Source organism: Mus musculus, chromosome 2, assembly GCF_000001635.26.
Source record: "Mus musculus strain C57BL/6J chromosome 2, GRCm38.p6 C57BL/6J".
NCBI classification, from domain to species: Eukaryota; Metazoa; Chordata; class Mammalia; order Rodentia; family Muridae; genus Mus; species Mus musculus.
The window spans coordinates 93,924,314-93,940,958 of NC_000068.7; the positions used below are offsets into that span (position 1 = coordinate 93,924,314).

General features: G+C 46.9%; 1 protein-coding gene and 1 pseudogene across 1 annotated transcript in view; both read right to left on the bottom strand.

Annotated features, from left to right (window-relative positions):
- Accsl (1-aminocyclopropane-1-carboxylate synthase (non-functional)-like) overlaps nt 1-6,169 on the bottom strand; it is a 75,123-nt gene extending 68,954 nt beyond the window's left edge. The window contains exon 1 of the mRNA NM_001363092.1: nt 5,953-6,169. The gene's annotated coding sequence lies outside the window, so the exon portion shown is untranslated. The remainder of the gene's footprint in view (nt 1-5,952) is intronic.
- On the bottom strand, nt 15,900-16,264 carry Gm1335 (predicted gene 1335; annotated as a pseudogene).

Here is a 16,645-nt window from a genome sequence, read left to right on the forward strand (position 1 = left end):
ACGGTGCGAGCCTGGACCACGTACCTGTACAGTGACTTTATTCATTTTAAGGACTGCTTAGCTCCTGTTACACAATTATCACAACATGCTGTTACCTAAGGATGCCACAGAGATACGGTGAAGGCAGGCACACACATACACACACACACACACGCACACACACACACACTCCCCCCCCCCCGCCCCCATGGATCCCAGTAGTAGAAATCTGGATCACACCCTGTGACCATTTCCACACCCACACACAGCATGTGTGATTTGACTTGGTCAATTTTGCTAAACGGAATGATATGAAGTGTTGAAGGTGTGTTCCTATACTAGTACGCTGCGGCATATTGTCAGCAAGGTAGACCAATAAAATGCATGGAGTCGGAGGCCTGTCTCTGGGAAGGCTGGCCTGGAGGGCCTCCTTTTGCTACAAATGTAACTGCTGTTTGCATGCCCTGCACGGGGTCTTCTGTAAGCTGTTCGGATCCCTTACCCGGTTTCTTACTGGTTGAGCGATGGCTGTAGCTGTTCTGGACGTGATTTATAAGTTCCCAGTGTTTCTCTGCATCTGTGATAGATCTTGTTATCTGGTATATGATGTCTCTCTCAAATACAGAAGCTTTATGGATTGTATTCTAGTGTGATGCACGAGTCAAAATTAAAAGATATTTTGTTATTGTCTGAAAATGTTCTTTTCTTTTTCCATTTTCATGTGTATGGTGTTCACGTGCATATGTGTATACTTGTGTGTGTGTGCGCGCGCGCGCGTGTGCGTGCACGTGCACGCATGCAAGTGAGCGCATGCTCGAGAGTGCAAACTCAGGTTTTGCATGTGTTGGGGTGCAGATGTGTATGCTGTGTCTGTAGAGGCCCAGCTTGGATGTCAGGAATCATGTCCCAGCATACACACTGAGGTAGGGTCCCTCAGCCAAACCCAGATCTCACCCGTATGGCTCTGAGGATCCCTGTCTCCACCTTCTGGGGTTGGAATTGCACGCAGCCCATCCTATTACCCAATTACAGGGACTTCTGGGGATCATAACCGCAGTGTTCACACTCGTGTGGAACATTTTAACCACAAGCCAGCTCCTGGGACCCACAAACGTTTTAAATCTGCCTGGAACATAGAACCAAATGTGATAGGTAGGTAGCAACTTGCGTTTGTGTTTTTTCATCTGGATAGACACTTCTTCCCAGCAGAACAGAGTATACTGCCCATCTTCCACCCCATCTGCAAAGCTTGTCTGTCTATCCAATCCTCCCATACTTGTGCACATCTGTTTCCAGGTTCTCCACACAGTCCCCCATCTGCTTCCCCTCCTCCGCAAAGCACGGTGCTTAAACATTGCTACATCTTCGATAAATACTAGTATCTTGAATAAAGATGTCTCCATTTCCCCCAGAACTGCCTTTGCTCTTTCAGGCTGACTGCTCTTCAATATGACTTTTTCATAAACTGATAGGAGATATCTTTCCAGAATCATAAATTGTGAGCACAGCCCTGAAGTCTGCCTCTCACACATCCTAAGTGTGTGCCAGGTAGTGCCATCCTGCAGAGCCGTGGGGCTTGGACCCTGATCCTGCCTGGTCCCTCTCTGGTCCTCTGACCTTGAACTAGTTCCTCCACTTGCTCTTGACCTGGTTTTCACGTCCTGAAATGGGAACAAGAAATAGAATCCACCTCACAGGGTCACTGGGAGGTTGAGGGACTTAATCTACGTCAAGTCACTTACCCATTGCTAGGGAATTTGTGAACACAGAGCTAACCTGATTGAGGGCTTCTGTTCTGATGCCAGCTGTCCAGATTACAACACCCTCACCGTTCACTCACTGAGACAACAACAAACCTCCTTAGGATGAAATGTGACATGGGAGAGGTGTATTTATTCTGTATTCAATAACTGGGAAAGCAGACTCAGATCACGGCTATCTAGCAAAGAAATCAACCAGACTTGCAGACACCAAGCCTATTGGCTCTGCTGAGCACAGCCTCTTTCCTCCTAGCCCCACCCAGACCCCATGAATCAAAAGGTTTAGTACATTTTGGGCTGGTTAAGAGCACCTATTGCCAGGCCTGCCTTGGTGACATGAGTTTGATTCCTGGGACTCACATTGTAGGAGAAAAGGTTTGTCTCCCACAAGTTGTCTCATACATGTTCTGAGGAACATGCCCATCCGCCAAATGCATGTGTGTGTGTGTGCGCGCGCACGCGAGCGCTGTATAACTGTAATTTAAACTTTATGTTTAGCATTCTCCCATGTCCCTCTTATTTCTATCCATATTTCTGTCTTGAATCTGATTTGTTTAGCATTAATATCATTACCCTGTTGTTTTACTATTTAGTATTTGCATGCACTAAGCTTTTCAATCTTTCAAAGTGACTTTACCTTTTAGAGCAGCAGTTCTCAACCTGTGGGTTGTGACTCATTGGGGGTTGAACAACCCTTCCACAGAGGTGGTCTAAGACCATTGGAAAACAGAGGTACACACACAATGTTTCATAACAGTAGCAAAACTACAGTTATGAAGCAGCAACAGAAGTAATTTTATGGTTGGGGGTTGAAACAACTCGAGGAACTGTATTGAAAGGCCACGGCTTTAGGAAGGTTGAGAGCCACTGTTTTGGATTCATCTCTTCTAAAGAGTGTAGAGTTTGATATTTGAAATCTATTTTGACTTTATCTACTATTTAATTAATTACTGTGTCAATTTTGATTTAATTTACCCATATAATTTGGTTCAAATCTACCACATTGTGTTGCGTTTTCTGCTTAGTCTAGCCATCAATGCTTAGTTAGTTAGTTAGTTATTACCCTTGATGACAAGAAGAGGTGCATACTTCCATTTCTCCCAATTTCTTTCTATTCATTTGTGCGTGCATGTGTGGTGTGTGGTGCACACAGACCAGAAATATATATATATATATGCCACATGTGTGTCTGGTGCACACAGACCAGAGATTCCCAGAAGCTGGAGTAGCAGAGACAATTGTGAGCTGTCTGTGAGTGCTGGGAACCACACTGGGTCCTCTGCAAGAGCAAGCCAGTGCTTGTAACTGCTGGCTCATCTCTCAAGTCACATCTTCCATTTTCCTTCCCCGTCATTAGCACTGGACTCATATGTACTTTGTGTATTCTTGAAATTGTTACCCTGGAAGCTGTGTTACGAATCCTAAACTTGCCGGAGCCTAGTGCAATTTCAATCCCTAATTCTACACTAGGCCACACAAGGACCTGAGCTATTTAAACTCCCTTTTGTCAATTTCCCAGTTACATACCATCTGCTTGTTTGTGTGACCATCCAAAGAGTTCAGAGGTAGTACATAATGATTTTATGTAGTCAGTGTTTATCTGGATTTAAATTTTCTTCATCTCCTTGTTTCTGCTTGCTTTAGTTTTTCAAAGGAGTCTCATGTAGCTCAAGCTGACCTCAAACTCTCTGGGTGGCTGGGGATGACCCTTCTGATCTTCCTGCCTCCACCTCTAGGGTGCAGGAATTCCAGGCAGGTGCCACTCCTCCTTTTGTCATTTCTGATCCTAGGATATCCATCTAAGATTATGCCGGTTCCTTTGGCCCGAGATTCCATTCCCTTTCATCCTTGAGTACAAGAGAGTGTTTGAAAGCTTCTACTTGATTCTTTCTATTCAGCCTTCTTATTATGAAAATTGTCCACATATACAGAAGAAAACAAACTGAAAGAACACCCACACGCTGTATTCATTCGTTCCAGCAACTACCTGAACTCAGGGTCAGCCAGCGCTGTTCTCCACCCCCACTGCTGCATCCCCTCAAGATGAACTGCTCAGCAAACACCAAGCAGCCTTCCACTTCACCTGCAAATGTTCTCTCTTTAAAAACAAGGACTCTGTCTTTAAACAGAACTTCAGTGTCTACCAGGAAAGAAGAAACAACAGCAGTGACTCATTCCGGCGTCACTAATCTCACCAGCATCCACGTTTCCCCAGTGCCGTTGCTTTTCTTGGGACTTACTCGATTAAAGTGGGAAGGCTTTCTATACTGTTGCTGGCTAATCTATTGCTTACGTTTCTGTAGATTTTTCTCTTCCATTTCCCCCCTTTGCATTTGTCGCTGTCATTTATTGAAGCGACAGTCAAGGTTGTGCTGACTGTACCCTGCTTGTGGTTTCATGTGCTCTTTAGTTCTGCGTTGACAGATTCCGATCTGTTTAAATTCAAGTCTGACTCTTTGGCAAGACTATTGCAAAGGTGATGTGGTGTTTTCTATTGGGAAGCGTGCCCCCTCTGGACTGAACTCAGACTGAAGGCCACTGCCAAGACCTTCATTAGAGCGGGGCATTAACAGCATGCCCAGCATGTTGTGATGCCAACCCTTGAAAGGCTGATGTGGGTGGATCATCAGCTCCAGCTCACCCTGGTCCACACATGGGAACTCTGTCTCAATAAAAACAAAGACCAAAAACTTCTATGAAGGGAAACCTTTCCTCACCAAATCATTTGCTGCCCCGGATGCATGGTTTACATAGACAACTGTTTCCCTCTATCTAGCATTTTCAAGGGTAGTTTGTTCCTTGCTGCCTTCCAGCTAATGGCTATTCCTAGCGTCGTCATGAACTTGCGGAATTGAGCCTATCTGGTGTGTTTCAGTCCACAGTGTCCTTGCGGGTGCTCTAACTGCCCCTCCCTCCCATGACCGGAGGGGCTTACACAAGCTGCCCTTGAGTCTTTCTGACTGACTCTCATGATGCTTCATAGCTTTCTGGAGAAAGACATCGTCCCAGGCTCACCCACACACTTCTACAAATTCCCATGGTAACTGATAATGGTAAACAGTATTTAAAGACCACAGACAGGAGCTGGGGCTGCTTCTTATCACCGAGTTAGTCATTGTCCCTGGACTTTCCAGTGCCCCGAGCTAGGAACCTCTGTATTCTTATTTATACAAATGCACTCATCCTGAGAAGGCAAGTCTCACGTTCCCACGCTGTTACTTCAGATTCAAGTTTGGGAGTCCAAGATTCTTACTGAATCTTCTCAATCACTCTCCCACACCAAGGAAAACGGTTCTTGGTGACTCTGATGAGTTTGTGCGTTGCCTTTATCCTACGTAGAGCAGGTGCAGCACACTGGGCACAGACTGAAGGATGGGTCACTTCCCCGAAGAGCATGTGCCTGAGGACCTTGAATGCTGTGCCCTAGTTCTCTCTGACTCGTCCGAGTTCACCCTGACCCACACCTAAACACACAACGCACACAACTCTCTCAGGACACCAAAGCTGGCTCCAACCCTGACAGCATGATTACTATAGACAGTGCCAGGGTGTGGTCTTGTTTTTGACACTGTTGCTAGGGCTGCCCTTTATTCTACAAACTTCCTAGGTGTGAAATAACCACTGTATGACGGGCATGTGAAGTAATTCCTTGCTGTGCTGATATGGCACCAACTTGGTATATACCTGGATCCATTTATTTCACTTTTAACTCTAAGGATACATTCTTAACTTTAGTTTTAGGGGCTAGAGAGATGGCTCAGCAGGTAAGAACATGTATGCTCTTGCCGAGGACCCAGTTTTGGGTCACAGGGTGGCTCACAACAACCTGTAACTCTAGTTTCAGGGAATCCAATGCCCTCTTCATACTCCAGTCATTGCATGCATGTGGTGCATATATATACATACATACATACATACATACATTCTCTCCTCCTCACATACATTAAATAAAGTAAAATTTAAATGTTTTCAGCTTTATAATTATGTAAGATATTACATACTTCCAGGTCAAATGCACAAAACAATTGTGTTCAGACAGTCTAATCTCCATGAACAACTTTCCTTTCCCACTGGTCTCATATCCAACCCCAGGTTTTTTTCCAAAAAAAAAAAAATTATGGTTTGTACTTTTTTGAATTGTAAATAAACATATCACATTCATGATCTCAGATGGAAGGTAACAGATCGTATGTGCCTTTTAAAGTTACTATACCTCAGGATTCCTTCTAGGGGACAGTGCAGAGGTGTTCCCTGTCCTCCACGACGCCAGGTGTCACAGCTCCTCTTGCTGTTGATGGGCTTTGAGTTCTTTCCAGCATTTTCTGTTTCTCAATAAACATCGTGCTTCTGTCTGTCTGTCCTTTTTCAAAACTTTGGAGGATTTGGCTTTGATGGTTCCAAGTAATCTTCTCAGAGGAGATGCTACTCTGGAACATCTGTGTTCCACTTCCAACCTTAGTGAAGCACTCAGGGATTCCCCAGCTCTGGTGTAGCTGGAGCCAGCCACAGCCTGCTGCTCCTTTGAAGATCAGATCACCTGACTTTCCTCCTGGCTGGTTGTGTTCTTTTGCAGTGGTTTCTGTATTGTTAAATGTCTAGGTATATATTTGCTCTTTTTATATGTTTTGTTTAGAATTATTCAGGCTTTGGGATCTGTAGATTGCTATCTTCCATCAATTCTGGAAACATTTCAGCTATTTGACTCTTGGAGCATCGCCTCTCACACATTCTTTCCCACCCTTGTGGCACTGACAAAATGGATGCAGATCTTCCTCTACTCCCTGCATGTCTCTTGCCATTGCTTGGACAATGACTTCTTCATGTTCCACCGATGAGCTCCAGATGTTTTTTTCTGACTTATTTGGACACTGTGCAAAGATGTTGATGCTGGAAGATGCTGTACACGTTAGGGGCTTGCTATTACAGTCGGCTCCTATTTCTGATTATCTAAACATATGATATACCACCCTCACTCCCTCCCCTGCCAAAGTCTTGTCCTACTACAACACCAGCTTGAAGGTCAGAATCCCATTACCGCAGGAGCTACAGATGATGCTCCTGTGGTAGGTACCCAAGTATGGATGCTTGAATACATTCCTTCTCCATCTTAGACCCAAGAACTGCTGAGACAAACAACCTATGAGTCTAGCAAAGAAAATCACCTTCAGAAACTACTGTTCAAAAAAGGGGAATGGGAGGGCTGAAGAGATGGCTCAGTGGTTAAGAGCACTGACTGCTCTTCCAGAGGTCCTGAGTTCAATTCCCAGCAACCACATGGTGGCTCACAACCATCTGTAATGGAATCTGATGTCCTCTTCTGGTGTGTCTGAAGAGAGCTACAGTGTACCTGTACATAAAATAATAAATCTTAATTTTAAAAAAAAGGTGAATGGGAGACAGAAATCACTGAACAGGGATGACACAGCCTACATTATAGAAGCAGACTCCTGAGGATCCAGTCTTACTCCTCTCAGGAAACAGTTTCCCAGGGCAGGGCTGTACCTATAGCTACCCTGAGTCACTGTCCCACTTCTGTCAGAGCCACACATGGGCACCAATCGATCATTGTCTTGATCAACTTTCTGTAAAATGTTTGAGGGTCAGAGTCATTCTTTTTTATTTCTTTCCTTATCTGTCCTACTAAGACCAAGCACTGCTGTTTTGGCTGGAGTCCTGTGAAACTTCCTGGATATCTGGTGAGTCTTGGGGTTTTCCTCACTCCACAGAAGTCTTATGGAGATATGCCTTCTCCATCTTGAGTGTTTGGTGAGAGACAACAGCCTAAAGCTTCTAAGATTCCTGCCAGAAAAACAAACAAACAAAACAAAACAAAAAACAATCTGTTCATTTAGGTTTTCCTGACGGGCTCTCATGCTGCTGACCCGGCTGGCCTTGAACTCACTGTGTCACCTAGGCTGGCTTCGAACTCATGATCTTCGTGCCTCACTGTCTGAAATGCTACAATTCCAAGCATGCACAAACACACTTGGCCTTCTAGATGGAGTCATTTGATGGAGTGAATGCGTGAGCCATACTCTTGAAGCTTCAGGGGTCTTCTGTGGTAGGAAGACTACTCACAGAGCTCTCCTTGGATGTTTGTCTGAAGTCTTAAACTATCCGACCATCATACCCTAAACTGTTTCCCTGGAAGGCATACGGCAAGGGTGGGATTCGGCTCCAGGCATAGGGCAGGGGTGGGATTCGGCTCCAGGCATAGGGTAGGGGTGGGATTCGGCTCCCTGGATTTGATCTTCTTCACATGCCTTTCTTACTGTTAATGTTGCTTGCATCTGGAAGACACTGAGAATGTCTTTTTAAATGTATTAAATCTCCACTTCTTTGTGTTTAACAGCTAAACTGCCTGCCAGTGCATTACATGGATTCCCAGTTTTCCCCCAACTGCCCTCTCTCTCCCATCCCTCTCTTCCTCCTTCCCTTCCTCCCTTCCTCCTCTCTCCCTTCCTTCCTTCTCTATTTCCCTTCCTCTATCCCCCTCCCTCCCTTCCTCCTTGCTTCTCTCCCATCCCTTTATTTATTTCTTCCCTCCTCTCACCTGCTCTTCCTGCCCCTCCCCCAAGCCGACACGTGGATCCCCCTTTCTGCCCAAGAAACTTCTCTGGGACAGTCAGCTTTCCGTAAGCTGTCAAGTCAGAGCCTTCCCAACATCTGCCCACAGTGCAATTCCCAAATCATGCCTACATTTGCAAGTGTTTTTACCACCAAGTACAAAAATCTTGGTTTATAATCTAGGGCATCATAACAAATGTAACGGTTTAAAACCCAAGCATGTATATCACCTTCCAGTCTCTCAGTGCCGGGGCTTGGGGGAGATTCTAGGCCAGGAGCCCTGGCTCAGAGCCTCACTTGAGGCTATGGTCAGAGCCCGGGCAGCAGTTGGCTGGAGCTGTAGGAGCCGCCTACAGTGCATCTGTAGAATGTTGGCCCACGGGCTTTTGTGTCTGCCACCCAGATTCTCTGCAGGGCTGCGTAGGACATGGTGGATGGCCTACAGATTCTCTGCAGGGCTGCGTAGGACATGGTGGATGGCCTACAGATTCTCTGCAGGGCTGCGTAGGACATGGTGGATGGCCTACAGATTCTCTGCAGGGCTGCGTAGGACATGGTGGATGGCCTACAGATTCTCTGCAGGGCTGCGTAGGACATGGTGGATGGCCTACAGATCTCACAGATCAGTGTTTGAGCGAGAGCTGAGATGGACCTTGGGAGTGTTTTGTAAGGAAGCACCGGAGTTGGATTGTACCTCTCCCCCAAATAGGTACGCTCACCTGTAACTGAATATGAATTTGGGGGGATGTAGCTCTTTTAAAATGTAATTAGGGTGCAGAGCAAAAGATTTGATTGTGCTAAAGTCAAGGGCAATGGTCTCTTTTCAAGGTAATGTGGGGGGTGTACGTCAGAGGACAATTTGTAAGAACTGGTTCTCTCCTTTTACCATGTGGGGCTGGGAATCAAACTCAGCTTGTTAGACTTGCTGGCAATTTTGCCTGCTGAGCCACCATCTGATAGTTTGGATGGGGCCTTCCACCAAACCTGGGGCTTACCATCTTGGTTACACTTGCTGGCCAGAGAACCGCCCAGGATCCACCCTCTCCATCCCTCAACGCTGCAGGCACTTGTCACCAAGCCCACACTTTTACATGGGTGCTGGGAATCTGAGCTCAAGTTTTCATGCTTGCAAAGCAGGCACTCTGTCCACCGAGCCACCTCCTTGGCTCATGTGAAAAAAGGCTACAGAGCATAGCACACCGGGAAAGTGCTTGGCGAGCATGCAGAGGGTCTGGCTTCAAACCTTAGTACGGAGAGGAGGAGGAGGAGGAGGAGGAGGAGGAGGAGGAGGAGGAGGAGGAGGAGGAGGAGGAGGAGGGAAAACCAGAGGATACAAATAAAAGGAGATCAGATGGAGATGGAGATAGGAGTGCTGTGTCTATGAACCAAGCACTGCCATCAATTCCTGGCCACCATTAGAAGCTAGGAAAGAGGCACAGGACAGATTTATCTTCCCCCAGTGCCCTCCGGAAGGCACCACCCCTGCCAATACTGGACTAGTGGCATCCACAGCACACTCGCCCAAGTGTGTGGTCTGCCCAAGAAGTCGGCATCTGTGTGAGTCTCTCTGAGTTCACAGATGTGCATCCTGAGATGGAGAGAGGTCTCTGCTTAGCTTTGCCCTGAGAAATCTTAGGATAGTCATTCTACAAGTCTATCCTGACCCTTCCCCAGGTGCCAGGCACTGTTCTCAATGCTGGGGCCCGCAGTGAACAGGAGAATCAGAGCTGTGCCTCCCAGGAGTGCGCATTCTGCTGAGTGTCAGTTCTGTATCCTAGCACTTTGGCTTGTTCAACTTTCCTGTGTTACAGGACCTTGTATATCCACTGCAGAAAAACCAAGTTCAGTTGTGGGGTGGAAGGAGGTTCGTTTAATGAATAAAGTAACACCTCATTGACTACAGAATATAGCACACTTTTATAGTGCTTGTCCAGAATGCAGGAGGCCCAGCCCTCAATTTCCAGAACCAAGAATTATGGAGGCAGGGGTGAGTTATCCTAGAGAACCTGTCCTCAAGTTTCCAGAGACCTCTGTAGTAGCATATTCCCATGTGCTTGTGTGTGTGTGTGTGTGTGTGTGTGTGTGTGTGTGTGTGTATGTGTGTGTGTGTGTGTGTGTGTGTTGCACGTGCATAATTAAGTAAGTGGGCTCAAGCATCTGCCCATGCATGCCTGTGAAGGCCAGAGCAAGATGTCAGGTGTCTTCCTCTGAGGCTATCTACTGTATTTCTGACACAGGTCACTCACTGTACTGAAAGCTCTGTTTCAGCTAGACTGACTGGCCAGCACGCACTAAGGAGCCTCCTGTCTCCATTCCCCAGTGCTGGAGTTGCAGGAACCTGCGCACATGCACATACACACACACACACACACACACACACACACACACACACACAGACACACACAGAGACACTCACACACACACACACATACACACACACACACACACAGACACTCACACACACACACACACACACACAGACACTCACACACACACACACACACACACACAGACACTCACACACACACACAGATATACAGACACACACACACTGTATTGTATTGTATTGTATTGGCATTGTACATGGGTGCCGAGGACTTGAGCCCAGAGCCTCATCTTGCATAGTAAGTTCTCCTTCCCACTGGGCCATCTCCCTAACCCCAAGACCTCATTCTTTTAGAGAAAATGAAATATCTTCCTCCAGCATCTCCAGAGACACCTTAGGCTCTGCATCCTTTTCAATTTCATTAAGTTTGCCTCTCTCTCCTTTTTCTTAGTCTGAGAGTTCCCGTTAATATCAAATGCAATTGAATTGCCCTACTTCAGCCCACACAGGGGTCAAGGGAAGACAAAAGTAATTTTTTAGACTGTTAAGAGCATAGAGTTTCATTAAGATTATCTCTTGGAAATTATTATCACACACACATACACACTGAGGTTTCTTTTCTAGTCTACACATCAAAACCCAACTGAAGAACAGAGTATCTGTGTCTAAAAATATCTGGCATATGCATATGGAATCCATAAATGGAACTCACACATGTTAGAGCTACCCCATGTCATGCCATGCAAAAAACATTATACATGTTCCCAGCTGCCAGAGATGAAAAGTGTCCCCAGTACCCTTGGCACCGGCTGGGCTCATGCCAGGTTTACTACATGGCCTTTCCTCTAAGAGGTTGGATGTTAAGGTCTAATATCATACAAGTAATACTGCAGATTAGATTTTTTTTTTGTTTTGTTTTGTTGTTTTTTGAGACAGGGTTTCTCTGTATAGCCCTGGCTGTCCTGGAACTCACTTTGTAGACCAAGCTAGCCTCGAACTCAGAAATCTGCCTGCCTCTGCCTCCCAAGTGCTGGGATTAAAGGCATGCGCCACCACGCCCAGCTTCGCAGATTAGATTTTATAAGAAACAAAAGAACTCATTATAGAGGTTAGGATTTAGCGTTAGTGGAGTGTGGTTGTGGTCTGAATGTTAAGTGGCCCCAAAGGCTCATCTGTTTGAACACTTAGCCCCCAGATGGTGTCACTGTGTGGGGAGGTTGTGGAAGCTCTAGAAAGTAGAGCTTCCTTAAAGGAGGTAAGTCACTAGGGTGTCCTTGAGGCTTATAGCCTGACTTCACTCTCTGCCTCCTGAGTGTGGATGCAATGTGACCAGCCAGGCTCCTGACCCCACTGCCATGTTTTCTTCATAAGGAATTGCATCATTCTTGACCGGCACTCGAAATAAACCCTTCCTCCCGTAAGTTGGCCATGTCTAGGTATTTTATCACAGCAACAGAAAAGGAACTAAGACCTCTCAGATCAAAGACTCTGCAGCTCACCAGCACATTCAATGACTCTGATATAGAGAAATGGCCCTGCATTTTCCCCACTGGCTCCAGCTCCCTGCTCAGGGTATAAGGAGCCTTTACCTGTTAATGTTTAGTCACTTGTGTTCCTGTGGTGGTGAACTTGGTATGGACACATATCAGGTTCTGTATTGGTCAATCTGGTCAATCGTGTCAAATGACTTGATCTCTAGAGTCTGTCTTCTAATCTCCTGGGTTTATCCCAGACATCTACCATTACAGGTGGGTTTGGTCTTTCCTGAAGGTGGAAGGTGTGTCCCCAGTTAGGCACGGGCCTAGGCAGCCAAGCATGCTGCTGAGTATAAATCACCAACAATAACCAATCTCATAAGCCTCAAAAGCAAGGATCAGGACACAAGAGGCTGTGTTTCCTATGAACTGTTTACCACCTAAGTCCCCCGGTATGGATCTCCAGAATCCCAGAGCTTTGTCGTGGAGCCGAGGATGTGAACACTTGAGTGAAGGAGAACATGGAGCACAGTGCATACATCTGAACTGAGAACCACAATGGACCCCACTGACACACTTGGCTAGGGTAGGGTTTGGGATGAGGCCCTTCCCTTCTCTGAGGCATCACTACACTATCCTTTAAAGTTGAATGCCTCTGGTATGGGACTCTTGGGAAAGAATAGTGTTGGATAGAAGAGAAAGCAAAAGGCTGGTGACTCGCACATACAGTGAGTATCTAGTGAGCACTTACCTTAAGTCAGACAGACCCAAGAGCTTCAAAAAATCAATAGCAGACATGCTGTCTGTTTTCATAGACCTCCAAGTCCACTAGACAGGAGCTGAGCAACCCTGGGAATAACTGTGGAACTACAGCAATGCTAACTGCTAAGGAGAGGACCAGTGGTCAAAGTCATTGCCATCAGTCCAGGGGTCAAGTATTAGGAGCACGGGAAGAGGGGGACTGCCCCCCAAGCCATCAGTAGAGTGAAGCTGCCTAGTCAAGGGAGTGTGGTAGAGGGATGGGTAGGAGGCAGCATGGAGACAGACTATACAGTTCTGCCTAATAGATGATGGAGACATATTGTGACAATGTCAACAGCTGAGATGACATTCAGGAGCCGCTGTGGGGTCTGGACCTTCACACCCTATACTCTGGATTATAGCATCCATGCTGGTCTCACTCCATCCACCTTGTGAGGAGCGGGTGTGGCAGCAATCCCAAGATGGCGCCTGGGACTTCAGCTAAGTCTTATGACTTGCATCTGACTTCCTCATACACCTGAAAATAAGCCATGACCATCATGAGAGCTGCGCAGGTGCACCATGATGCTGGCAGTGTAAACAAGTCCATATTTGGTGGAGACATGCCCCTGCCACCCTGATTGGCTGAAGCTGCGTGCCTGGTGAGGTGACGTGGCCTGCCGTGAGTTGGATGGGGGCTGAGAGTATATAAGAGTGAGAGGCCCAGGGTTCGGGGGAGAAAAAGAGAGAGGGAGAAAAAGATGAAGCGAGAGAGATGAAGATTGAAGTATGCTGAATAAACTGCTGTTAGAAGAACTGGTGGTCTTGTCGTTCTTGCTGGTCGAGAGCGGACGCGACACCACCTCTCTCCAATCAGTGTAGAAATTTCTGTCACGTTTTGGTCATAATCAACCACTAGAGCAAACAGATCTGGGTTAAAGCCTTGATCCATTGACCATTGTTGGTGAGACCTTGTACAAGACATTTCCTTACTCTTGGCCTATTTCTTTTAAAAAGTGTGTGTGTGTCTGTGTGTGTCTGTCTGTGTACCTGTATTGTGTGTGTGTGTGTGTCCTTGGGTCTCTGTGTGTGTATGTATGTCTGTCTGTTTGTGTGTCTGTCTCTCTGTATGAGTTTGTATGTGTGTGTGTCTTTCTGTGTCTGTGTATATGCAGGTGACCACGGAAGAGTGTATCAGATCCCCTGGAGCTGGAGTTTCAGGAGGTTCTGAGCCACCTGATATGTGTGCTGGGAACCAAACTCGAGTCTTCTGCATGATCAGTATGCATTCTCAAGTGCTGACCCAATCTCTCCAGCCCCTAAGCCTATTTCCCCTTTGACATAAAGAAATAATGCTAGTTACTGCACAGGTTCAGCGGAATGGATTGATAAGTGTAAGCATTTAGAGCGGAGCCTGGCACTCACGTGTTAAATGAGTGATAAACACTCCCGGTGCTCTGAGGACTTCCTATGCACAGTTCGGTTATTTCCTGCAGAGCACTCTGCCAGCTGCAGCATTGCTGGCGCTTTATAGGTTAGTGCTCATCTGCTGGATGGGTGTTAAGTGCTTTGCCAGGAGTGAGCACTTGCAGTTAGGGAGGCGCAGCACAGACTCTAATCACTGGCACAGGAAGGAAGGGAAGTGTCAGTGGGCTCCCACTAACCAAGCCCGACTTAAGCTTTGAGATAAGCAATACAGAAGTGCAGAGATGTCTCTGTTGGTAGAATGTTTGCCGCCCAATGGTGAGGGCCTGCTTTCAGATCCAGAGTAAAAATCCTACACTGGGGAGGCAGAGGCTTGCTGGTCAGTCAGACTAGCAGAATCAGTGAGCTCCAGGCTTAGTGAAAGATTCTGTCCCTGAAACTACGGTAGAAAGGCCAGTAAGAAAGTGCAATGGGAAAAGGCTCTTGTTCTGCAAACCCAATGGCCTGATTTCAATCCCTAGAACCCACATAAAGCAAGAAGTCAAAAATTAGCTCCATAAAGGTGTCCTCCGACCAGGTACATATAGTGATGCATGTGCCCATTCACAATCCACACTTCACACTCATATAAACACACCATATAAGCACACACACATATAAATAATAAAACAATAATACATTAAATAAATCATGAACCACGAGTCCATAGTGATATAAATAAGCAAATACGCAAATAAACAAATGGGCTGTGGGGAAGAGCAGTCTTCATGGCAACTAGAACACAGAGGAAGCACGTGAAGGTTTTAAAAGGGTACTGATTCGGGACTGGAGAGATGGCTCAGTGGGTGGTAACGCTTGTTTCTCTTGCAGAGGACCTGGGTTTGGCTCCTAGCACCCATGCCTGGTGGTTCATAACTGTCTTTAACTCCAGCTCCAGGGAGTCTGGGGCCTTCTCCTGGCCTTCGGTGGTACATTTACACATGCTGTGCATATAAACTCATGCAGGCACCCACACATACACACATTTTAAATCTCTGATTAGCAAACTCCATAGAAAGAACTGATGAGTGGGAATTGTTGGTGGATGCTAGAGCCACAGGGTAAGTCTGGGGGGAGCAGACCCTTCAGCATCGGCTTTTCTTGTGGGGAGCCGCACTCACATTTGCCATTATAAGATGGCACTGACAGCTGTGTTCTAAGTAGTAAATAATCTGCACATGTGCAGGGGCAGTTTTCCCGCCAAGTGCTCTGCCTTTCTTGTGATGACAACTGGGCCAATGGGCTGCAGTCAATCAGGGAGTGACACGTCCTAGGCGGAGGATAATTCTCCTTAAAAGGGACGGGGTTCTGGCACTCCCTCTCTTCGTCTCTTCGTCTCTTTCTCTTCGTCTTTTCCTCTGCTCTCTGCCTCTCTCCCTCTCTGCGTCTCTCTGCGTCTCTCTCTCTCTTCCTCTCTGCCTCTCTCTGCCGCGCTCTTCCTCTCTTGCTCCTGAGTAAGCAATAAAGCTTTGCCGCAGAAGATTCTGGTTTGTTGCGTCTTTCCTGGCCGGTTGCGAAAGCGCGTAAGATTTTCTTTTCTTTTTTCTTTTTTCTTTCTTTCTTTCTTTTTTTTTCAGGAAATGCTGATTAATGGTTAAGCTCACCGCACTCCAGCAGCAGCACTGGCATGGAGTCAAAGCAGCAGGGACTGGGCTGGGTGACCCCAGGGAGCCTCACACGGTGAAGAGGATGAAGAAGGCGACCGTCAAACAGAAGCATCCCACAACCTCAGACAGGATAAAACCCAGGATGGCACAGAAGAAGACCTGCTGCTTGAGAGACGGGTTCCTAGCATAGCCGATCATCAAGCTACCAAACACAGTGCCCATGCCAGCTCCTGATCCAGCCACACCAACTGTGGTGGCCCCAGCACAAATAAACTCGGCTGCTGTGTCAGTGTTCCTGGAAATAACACCAGTGGTCTGGGGTTCCCATCTGGCCACCTGGAGAGGAAGCAGGCTGTTAAGATGGGGCCTCTGAGCCGGGCAGTGGTGGCACATACCTTTAATCCCAGCACTTGGGAGGCAGAGACAGGTGGATTTCTGAGTTCAAGGCCAGCCTGGTCTACAGAGTGAGTTCCAGGACAGCCAGGGCTACACAGAGAAACCCTGTCTCGAAAAAAACAAAACAAAACAAAAGATGGGGCCTCTGGTACACTCAGGAAGGAGGCAGACAAGACACAGGCCTGGTTAAATCCCTGGTACAGGAGCCCGCCAGAACTGGAGAACCAAGCAGTGCCTTGGTGGTCTGCATTCAATCTGCATTCCCACCTCCCTGCAGCTCCTGCTCGCCCACAGCACTCTCCCTGCACGAGGTGACTGACTCTGAAGAGG